Genomic DNA, 9,473 nt, shown 5'->3' on the forward strand with positions numbered 1-9,473 from the left:
AGAAAGCATTTGATTGGGGGCTTGCTTACAGTTTCAGAAGGAGAGTCCATGAGCATCCCGGCAAAGAGCAGGCAGGCAGCGGCAGGCAGGCAGGTAGGCAGGCAGGCAGGCACTGGAGTCCTGTCTAACAGCTTACATCCTGATCCTCAAGTTGAAGGAAACAGAGAGAGTCAGGGCCTGGTGTGGGCTTTCGGAAACCTCACCGCCCACCCCTAGTGACACACCTCATCTAAACAAGGGCCACATTTTCTAATCCTTCCCAAAATAGCTACGCCAACTAGGGACCAAATAAATGAACCTATGGAGGCCATTCATATCCAAACCACCACACTATGTGTCATTGTATTTTTTTTTAACTCATTCCTCACCCCATTTCCACACGCTGCCTTTGAAATGTCCCGGAACTACTCTTGTGCAGCATCATTTAAACAAACGAAGACACCAACAAACAAGGGCTGGAGAAGTGGCCCAGTAGTGAAGAGCACTTGTTGCTCTCACAGAGCATCCAAGCTTGGTTTCCTTGGACCCACATGGTGACTCACAACCATCCATAACTACAGGGAATCCAATATCCTCTTCTGACCTCTGTAGGCACCAGGCATACATGCAGTACACATACATACATGTAGACAAAGACATACACATAAATAAATTTTAAAAATTTAAAAAACAAGACAAAATTTGTCCTTGATCCTTGATTTGGCTGAACATATTCATCCTATGAGGTTGTTTTTGTTTTATTTGCTCCTTAGAATTGTTCACAGAGACTTTATTACCTTCAAGTTACAGTCCTCTAGTAGGTAGAGAAAATACATATTTTTTTTAATCAAAAACAGACAAAAAAAAAAAAAAAAAAACCCACAATCTATTCTTCTGTCAGCCACACTGTTAACACTCAGTTGACCTAAACTACAAAGGTAAATAGTAAAGAGGCACACTATTGCTAGGAGGTTGGGTATTTTTGTCACACCACAGGGCTTGCTAATAACCTCCTGATGCTTGTGCTTATCATTACAATACAACATGACCATAATTTAGCAGAGAGCTCCCCATCTACCAAGGATCTCAGCTGCGAGAGGGAAGAACGAAAATCCAAGCCTTGTATTTTAACATAGCAGGTATGTAAATGTTTTTCAAAACAGCTTACTCTAGAAGTGAAGCTCTTCCACGATCTGTAAGCTTTCCATACTGTGTGCGTGTTCCTCATGAAGGGCGCATAATTTAAAAACTGATATTATACTTATCTCCTTGGCAGAGAATGAAATGCTCACTATTTTGGTTATTGATTGCCTTTTCTTAGAAAGAGAAGAGTTGTAAGTGCCTGAACAGGGACTTGAACCCTGAACCCTCAGATTAAAAGTCTGATGCTCTACCAATTGAGCTATCCAGGCCCTTATAGAAGAAGCTTCTTCACATATAGAAATGGAATCAACAACTACCATCTTCATTGGTAGAATAATTCTTATACTGGAAAAACGATGGAGTCAATCTGTAACTGTGAGGGGTGGTTCGCTAAGCATTTGTTCACAGGTTCTGTAGGTAAGCCTGCGGAGCAGGAATGAGGGCGCCACGAAAAAACTAACCCTTCATTGTAAACCATTTGTGGAAGAGGGAAAGAAACAGAAGAAAACAATGGACTGCTTCGATAAGTATCTGTAGTTAAATCTGCCACCATTGAACCTGATTACTGGACACCAAGAAGCAAACAGAATGACACAAAGGAAAGCAAGAAAAAACTAAGAGAAGCAAGAAGCAACCAGGGACAACATGGAGTCTGAGGGGCCTGAGAAAGACTCTTGAACAAGAATGTTACAGTGAGTGTGCGGGGCCCTACCTGCCCTCTCCACTGCTCTGGGTGCCCCTCTCCTGAATGAACGTGGGCACACACACACACACACACACACACACACACACACACACAGCTAAATAAATAAACAAATAAATAAAAATATGCTAGTCCAAACTGAGTGGTACAATGTGAAACATAACCAGATTTTGAATATTTTGAAAAACATATGAAGTATCTAACTAACAAATACTGCTTATCCATGGAAATGGTATTTTGAGTATGTGAGGTTAAATAAATGATACCAAGATTATTTCCTTCTATTTTCATTAATTTTTAATTTTTATAACCTGTTTACTGGAAAACTGAAAGTTACAGAAGTGTTTGCTTTATACTTTTATTGCTCAGGACTGGTGTGAAAAAGAAAATTATTGAAGGCTACAGGGCAGGGATTAGCAGACTGGAAGCAGTCAGCTGGGTCCCAAACTACCTTCCTCAGCACGGCCCCTACTGCCCCCACTCCCCACTGCCCCAATGTCCCCACTGCCCCACTGCCCCACTGCCCCACTGCCCCCACTCCCCACTGCCCCACTGTCCCCACTGCCCCCACTCCCCACTGCCCCACTGTCCCCACTGCCCCACTGCCCCACTGCCCCACTGCCCCCACTCCCCACTGCCCCACTGTACCCACTGCCCCCACTCCCCACTGCCCCCACTGTCCCCACTGCCCCACTGCCCCACTGCCCCACTGCCCCCACTCCCCACTGCCCCACTGTCCCCACTGCCCCACTGTCCCCACTGCCCCACTGTCCCACTGTCCCCACTGTCCCACTGTCCCCACTGCCCCACTGTCCCACTGCCCCCACTCCCCACTGCCCTACTGCCCCCACTGCCCCACTGTCCCCACTGCCCACTGCCCCCACTGTCCCCACTGTCCCCACTGCCCCACTGCCCCACTGTCCCCACTGCCCTACTACCCAACTGTCCCCAGTGCCCCCACTGTCCCACTGCCCCACTGCCCAACTGTCCCACTGCCCCCACTGTCCCACTGTCCCCACTGTCCCACTGCCCCCACTCCCCACTGCCCTACTGCCCCCACTGCCCCACTGTCTCCACTGCCCCCACTGCCCCCACTGTCCCCACTGCCCCACTGTCCCCACTGCCCCACTGTCCCCACTGCCCCCACTGCCCCTACTGTCCCACTGTCCCCACTGTCCCCACTGCCCCCACTCCCCACTCCCCACTGCCCCACTGTCCCACTATCCCACTGCCCCCACTGCCCCCACTGCCCCCACTGTCCCCACTGTCCCCACTGCCCCACTGCCCAACTGTCCCCACTGCCCCACTACCCCACTGCCCCACTACCCCACTGCCCCACTGTCCCCACTGTCCCAACTGCCCCCACTGTCCCCACTGCCCCACTGCCCCACTACCCCACTGCCCCCACTGCCCCCACTGCCCCACTGTCCCACTGCCCCCACTGTCCCACTGTCCCCACTGCCCCACTGTCCCCACTGCCCCACTGCCCAACTGTCCCCACTGCCCCACTACCCCACTGCCCCACTGTCCCCACTGTCCCAACTGCCCCCACTGTCCCCACTGCCCCACTGCCCCACTACCCCACTGCCCCCACTGCCCCCACTGCCCCACTGTCCCACTGCCCCCACTGCCCCCACTGTCGCACTGCCCCCACTGTCCCCACTATCCCCACTGCCCCACTGCCCCCACTGTCCCACTGCCCCCCTGCTCCACTGTCCCACTGCCCCCACTGCCCCACTGCCCCACTGTACCCACTGCCCCCACTGCCCCACTGTCCCCACTGTCCCACTGCCCCACTGTCCCCACTGCCCCCACTGTCCCACTGCCCCACTGTCCCACTGCCCCCACTGTCCCACTGCCCCACTGTCCCACTGCCCCACTGCCCCCACTGCCCCCTGCCCCACTGTCCCCACTGCCCCACTGCCCCCACTGTCCCACTGCCCCACTGCCCCACTGCCCCCACTGTCCCACTGCCCCACTACCCCACTGCCCCACTGCCCCCACTGTCCCACTCTCCCCACTGTCCCACTGTCCCACTGTACCCACTGCCCCCACTGCCCCACTGCCCCACTGCCCCACTGTCCCCACTGCCCCACTCCCCCCACTATCCCACTGCCCCACTGCCCCCACTGTCCCACTGCCCACTGCCCCCACTGTCCCCACTGTCCCCACTGTCCCCACTTCCCCCACTGTCCCCACTGCCCCCACTATCCCACTGCCCCCACTACCCCACTGTCCCACTGCCCCACTGCCCCCACTGTCCCCACTGCCCCCACTGTCCCACTGCCCCCACTGTCCCACTGCCCCCACTGTCCCCACTGCCCTACTACCCAACTGTCCCCAGTGTCCCCACTGTCCCACTGCCCCACTGTCCCCACTGCCCCACTCCCCCCACTATCCCACTGCCCCACTGCCCCCACTGTCCCCACTGTCCCACTGCCCCACTGCCCCCACTGTCCCCACTGTCCCACTGTCCCCATTGCCCCACTGCCCCCACTGTCCCACTGCCCCACTGCCCCCACTGTCCCACTGCCCCACTGCCCCCACTGTCCCATCATGCCACTGGTCAGTTTTCTATGCTACCCCACGAAGTCTGGGAGAGCATAGCCCTTAGTATTTGACATGATATCGGGCACACTCATCAAGTGATGAAGGGCAAACCAGGGCAGGCTTCTCTACGGAAATCCTGTAATGACATACCTTCCTGACTACATGCTTTCTCTGCTCTCAAGGTATGTCTGAAGATAAAAATACAAGTATGATCAGGAGCTGAAAAGTGGTTGTTAAAGCAGAGTCATTTTATTAGGGAGTCACCTGTATATTACAATGATATTTCTGTAGACTTTTCCAAATTTAAGGTTAGTGGGGACAGACTATCCTCCCAGGAACAGTCTAAAGAAAAAAATGAGGTGGAGAAAGAGAAAAGGAAGGACCAGGAGAAGGCAAGCTGGTGCACAGTGTTCCTATAATCCTGTTACTGGGAAGGTGAAGGTAGGAGCACTGTCAGTCTGAGACTGTCCTCTACATAACTGGTTCCAGGACAGCCTGGGCTACATGGTGGGAGCCTGTGACAGAAACTGAAAGAGAAGGGCTGGATGAGGTAATGCATGTCTTTAATCCCAGCACTCAGGAAGCAGAAGCAAGCGGATCTCTGAGTTTGAGGCCAGTCTGGTCTACACAGCAAGTTCCAGGCCAGCCAAGTTACATAGTGAGGTAGGAGTTATTAGCCTAAATTTCCTGGCCTACATGTAATTGAAGGCCCAATTTTGTGTGCATATGCAATTTGTACAAAGAGTGTGACCACCGCCACAATGGGTTGAGAACCAGGGTTATAAGAGAAGCACCTATTTGCTAAGTTGTAACAGCCGAACATAATTTTAGTAAATTAAAGAGAGGGAACGAATAGCCGCTGTTAAATCCGGAAACTTGGATGTTTGGATAATAGTCGAGTTAACTCCTGGAGAGAAGGAAGAGGAATTTCACCTGTTCACACTTTCTTTAGTTAGCTGTTGCATGTGTGTGTGCATCTGTTAGCATCGCTAGTACTGTGAATGCCTTGAGTATTTGCTAAATAACTTTGCTGTGGAATAATCCATCTGTACACTGTGAATATGTATTACTCTCATTGGTTAATAAAGGAGTTGATTGGCCTATAGCAAGGTAGGATATAGTTAGGTGGGACAATCAAACTGAGGCTACTGGGATGAAGAGCGGTAGAAAGAGACACACACCAGGCAGCCGCCGAGGGAGCAAGATGTGTAAAAATGAGGTAACAAGCCATGAGCCACATGAGATTGATAGAAATGGGCTAATTTAAGTTTTAATAGCTAGCTAGAGACAAGCCTAAGCTATTGGCCGAGGATTTATAATTCATATTCAGCATCTGAGTCAGCTATTTGGGAACTGTCAGGCGGGAAAGAAACATCCGCCCACATGTGGTGTTCCCACGTGGCACAACTACGTCCACATAACACCTGAGAGAGCTTGGGAAAGGATTCTAAACACACAAAAAAGGAGTCAGACGTAGCTTCTTGGTAACCACTTTTTCTTCAGTGGGCTCTGTTTGCTGGTGGTGAGCAGCGGCACTGTTGCTTTAAGAGATGGCTTCCTGGCTCCATGCTAGCAACAGAAATGGTCAGCTCTTTTGAGAGGCCCAGCTGCCAAACACTTGCATGGTGTTCATGATCGCAGGAAACGTGCTGCTCGGGACGCTGCTAAGTGACAGTTTAGGCACAGAAACTTCTTGGAGATGGGGTAGTAAACATGGCTCCCAGAGCAGGCAGTGAACATTCCTCTGCACCTCCACCAAGAAACTAGACTCTCAGGGAGCCAAGAGGGAGGAGCCAGCACCAGCATGCCGTGATCTAAGTTACACAGCAGTTTTTTGTGTTTTTGTTTTTGTTTTTTGGTTTTTTTTTTTTTGTTGTTGTTGTTGTTTTTGCTCATGCAGATAGAAAAGGCTACAGATGCTCAGTAAAGAGATTCAGATGGAAAAAAAAAACCCTCAAAATGGGTTACAATGTGATTAAAAATGTACAAAGGCTTGGGAGAGAAAAGAAAAAGAGAATAGAGCCATAGAAAAAGAAAAATATAGTTTTAAGATAAAGCCCTTAAAATGAGAGTAAAGTAATATAAAAGAAAATAGCCACGTAAAGATGAGAAATACACAGTCTGGATACTGTATGTTACTCTGTTGTCTTTGAATTGTTCGCCTGCTGGGGAAGGAGCAACAGCTGCCAAGAGACATTTGATTATAGATGCTGCTGGATTAAATCAACCTACGTATTTTAAAAATACCTTGACTTCAAAATGGAAGTCAAACGGTATGTTACATTGGGAAAGAGATTCTGCTTTTATTTCCCCAGAAAATAAAAGGCTATGGACTCATTCCAGGTTAAAGATGATCAGGTTTGATTGATTAAGAGCCCCTGAAATCTTGACTATAGACATAAAAAATAAACCTAAAAGAACTACAAGACAGAGCTGGAGAGATGGCTCAGTGGTTAAGAGCACTGACTGCTCTTCCAGATGGACCTGAGTTCAGTTCCCAGCACCCACATGGCAGCTTAAAAAACTGTCTGTAATGTCAGTTCCAGGGAACCTAAAACCCATGGCAAAACACTAATGCACATTAAAAAAATATAAAAATTTAAAAAAAAAACTACAAGACACATGATGTATATTTTACCTGCTCAAACATATAACAAAAAATCATCTTTGGCTGACTTGTGTACAATGAAGAGTCTGTACTTTTATTAATACAGATATGAATGTTACCTTTAAATGTTACATATTTTCAGAGCAAGGGGACCAGACACCAATAAAAATGGCTCAGGTGATCCAGCATCCAAAACAGCTTCAAGGCTGCTGACTGAGATGATCCAGCCACACAGAATACTCTAATCAGGACTTGACCATAAACCTAAATTTTCTCAGAGTCCCCCAAAGATCAGCACCCCCAACCAACAGGAAGTAGTCTAGAGAACTACACCCACATTCCCCCCCCCAAAAAAAATGGGTTATGGATGTATATTATCATTTAAGGGGGATTGCTTACAAGTTGTTACTGGTAATGGTGAGGAAAAGAGCTGAACAAAGGAGATTAGATTCTGTGATCTTTCTGAAAAGAAAAGAGGGGAGATAGAAATGATACGATAAATGATAAAAGGGTAGAATACTGAATCTACTTTAATGCAAAAAACAATTATTAATCTTAAGTGTTTTACATTGGTATGGATTTTGGTTTCTTGATACAAATATAAAGTTAATTTTGTTATACCGTATGTATATTTCTACTCTTGTTTAAGATATTGTGTTTATGCAGCTCATTTAAAATGTAATGTATAATTTAAAATACAGATTAATAGTCATCCATAATAGTCAAACTTATAGTCACGTTAGGTATATTTTCAAAGTCATACACAGATATATTTAGATAGATAAATGGTCCTCAAACACGTCAAAGATTTATAGAATATAGAATTTAATATGTTTAATGACCTAAGGCTTTTCATGACAGTGAGACATGTCTGCTCCTGGCAGCACCAATCTACTTCAGAGAAGATGGTGGGAATTGAAGAAACTCTGTATGGAGTTTATTTTCTTTATGGCAAAAGCTATCAATGTGGGCAAAGAAACTGCCCTTGCCTCAATTGCTGACAGTTAATGTTTAAACTGGACCAGCAGGATACAAGAAAGGTGACTGCTGAACTTTGCCAAGACAAGGTAAGACAGTCCTTCAAAATTCCCTCTTCACAGAAAGTTTGTCAGATATGCTAGGCCTGTAGGCCAGAGTTGGATGCTCCAACATTACAGAGAAACTTTGGGTGACTATCTAGGAAGTCTGATGTGCCTATCATTTGGTAACATTTTACCCTTCTGGGGTCTTTGATGGAGTTGAAGACTAAACAGTTATAATTATAGTTTTTCTTAGTTATGATGAAAAGGTAAATTAGATATAAAACTTTAGATTCACTAAGGTAAGATAAATAATTATTTTCTCTAATTTTTCCAAATAAAAATGGACTGGATATTATAATTTTAATTCTTACTTGATAACTATTTTTGTTATATACAGTTTTACTATGTTAAGGTTAAAACCTTCCTTTTTAATTAGACAAAAGGGGGGGAAAGGTGTGGGATGATCCTTCTGTACACTGTGAACATGTATAACTGTCATTGGTTAATAAAGAAGCTATTGCTGTCTGGGGGCCAGGCTCCAACAGCACAGTGCTCAAAGGGAAATCCACAGTGTTGGCGGGTACTAGGCTTTCCTATCTGAGGGAGTTAGGGAAAAAGACACTCACACTCTCTTGATGGTGAATTTCCTTCAGACCTTTTCTTAATTCTTCTTTTGCATTTTCTATTCTTTATTTTCCTAGTGATTTCCTTTTCTCATTCTTGATGTTTTCCTTCTTTTTTTAAAAAATTTTCTCTCTTTCTGACATGTTTTTCTTTTCTTTTCTTTTTTTTTTTTTTTTTTTTTTTTTTTTTTTGCTTTTTTTTTTTTTTTTTTTTTTTTTTTTTGGTTTTTCGAGACAGGGTTTCTCTGTGTAGCTTTGCGCCTTTCCTGGAATTCACTTGGTAGCCCAGGCTGGCCTCGAACTCACAGAGATCCGCCTGGCTCTGCCTCCCGAGTGCTGGGATTAAAGGCGTGCGCCACCACCGCCCGGCTTTTTTTTTTTTGCTTTTTGAGACAGGGTTTCTCTGTGTAGTTTTGGTGCCTGTCCTGGATCTTGCTCTGTAGACCAGGCTGGCCTCAAACTCACAGAGATCCTCCTGGCTCTGCCTCCTGAGTGCTGGGATTAAAGGCATCCGCCACCACAGCCCAGCTGATGTTTTCCTTCTAATTCTCATTCTTGATGTTTTCCTTCTATCCCATTTTACCTCTATTCTTTTCTTAAAATTTATATACCCCAGCAAAATCTTTCTGGCAATATAAAAATTACAATGTGGTTACATTCTGTTTTTCAAGTGAATGATTACAATGAATACAAAACAAACAGTAAAAACAGCATATTTTCCATATTCCTTACCTGATTAAACATTTTACATATTACAGGTGAAAAACAAATTATCCCAAGAACCCACATACATTCATACCCAAGCAACTTGTTATAGATTAACTGTGTGAGCAAGCAAAGTATTC

General features: G+C 46.4%; 1 non-coding gene across 1 annotated transcript; it reads right to left on the reverse strand.

The window, feature by feature from the left end:
• Positions 1–1,318: 1,318 nt before the first annotated feature.
• Trnak-uuu (transfer RNA lysine (anticodon UUU)) lies at positions 1,319–1,391 on the reverse strand. The gene has a single exon. It is a non-coding gene; the product is annotated as a tRNA-Lys (tRNA).
• Positions 1,392–9,473: the final 8,082 nt, after the last annotated feature.

The sequence above is a fragment of the Peromyscus californicus genome, unplaced genomic scaffold (assembly GCF_007827085.1).
Source record: "Peromyscus californicus insignis strain IS unplaced genomic scaffold, ASM782708v3 Scaffold_8__1_contigs__length_139910024, whole genome shotgun sequence".
Taxonomy (NCBI): domain Eukaryota; kingdom Metazoa; phylum Chordata; class Mammalia; order Rodentia; family Cricetidae; genus Peromyscus; species Peromyscus californicus.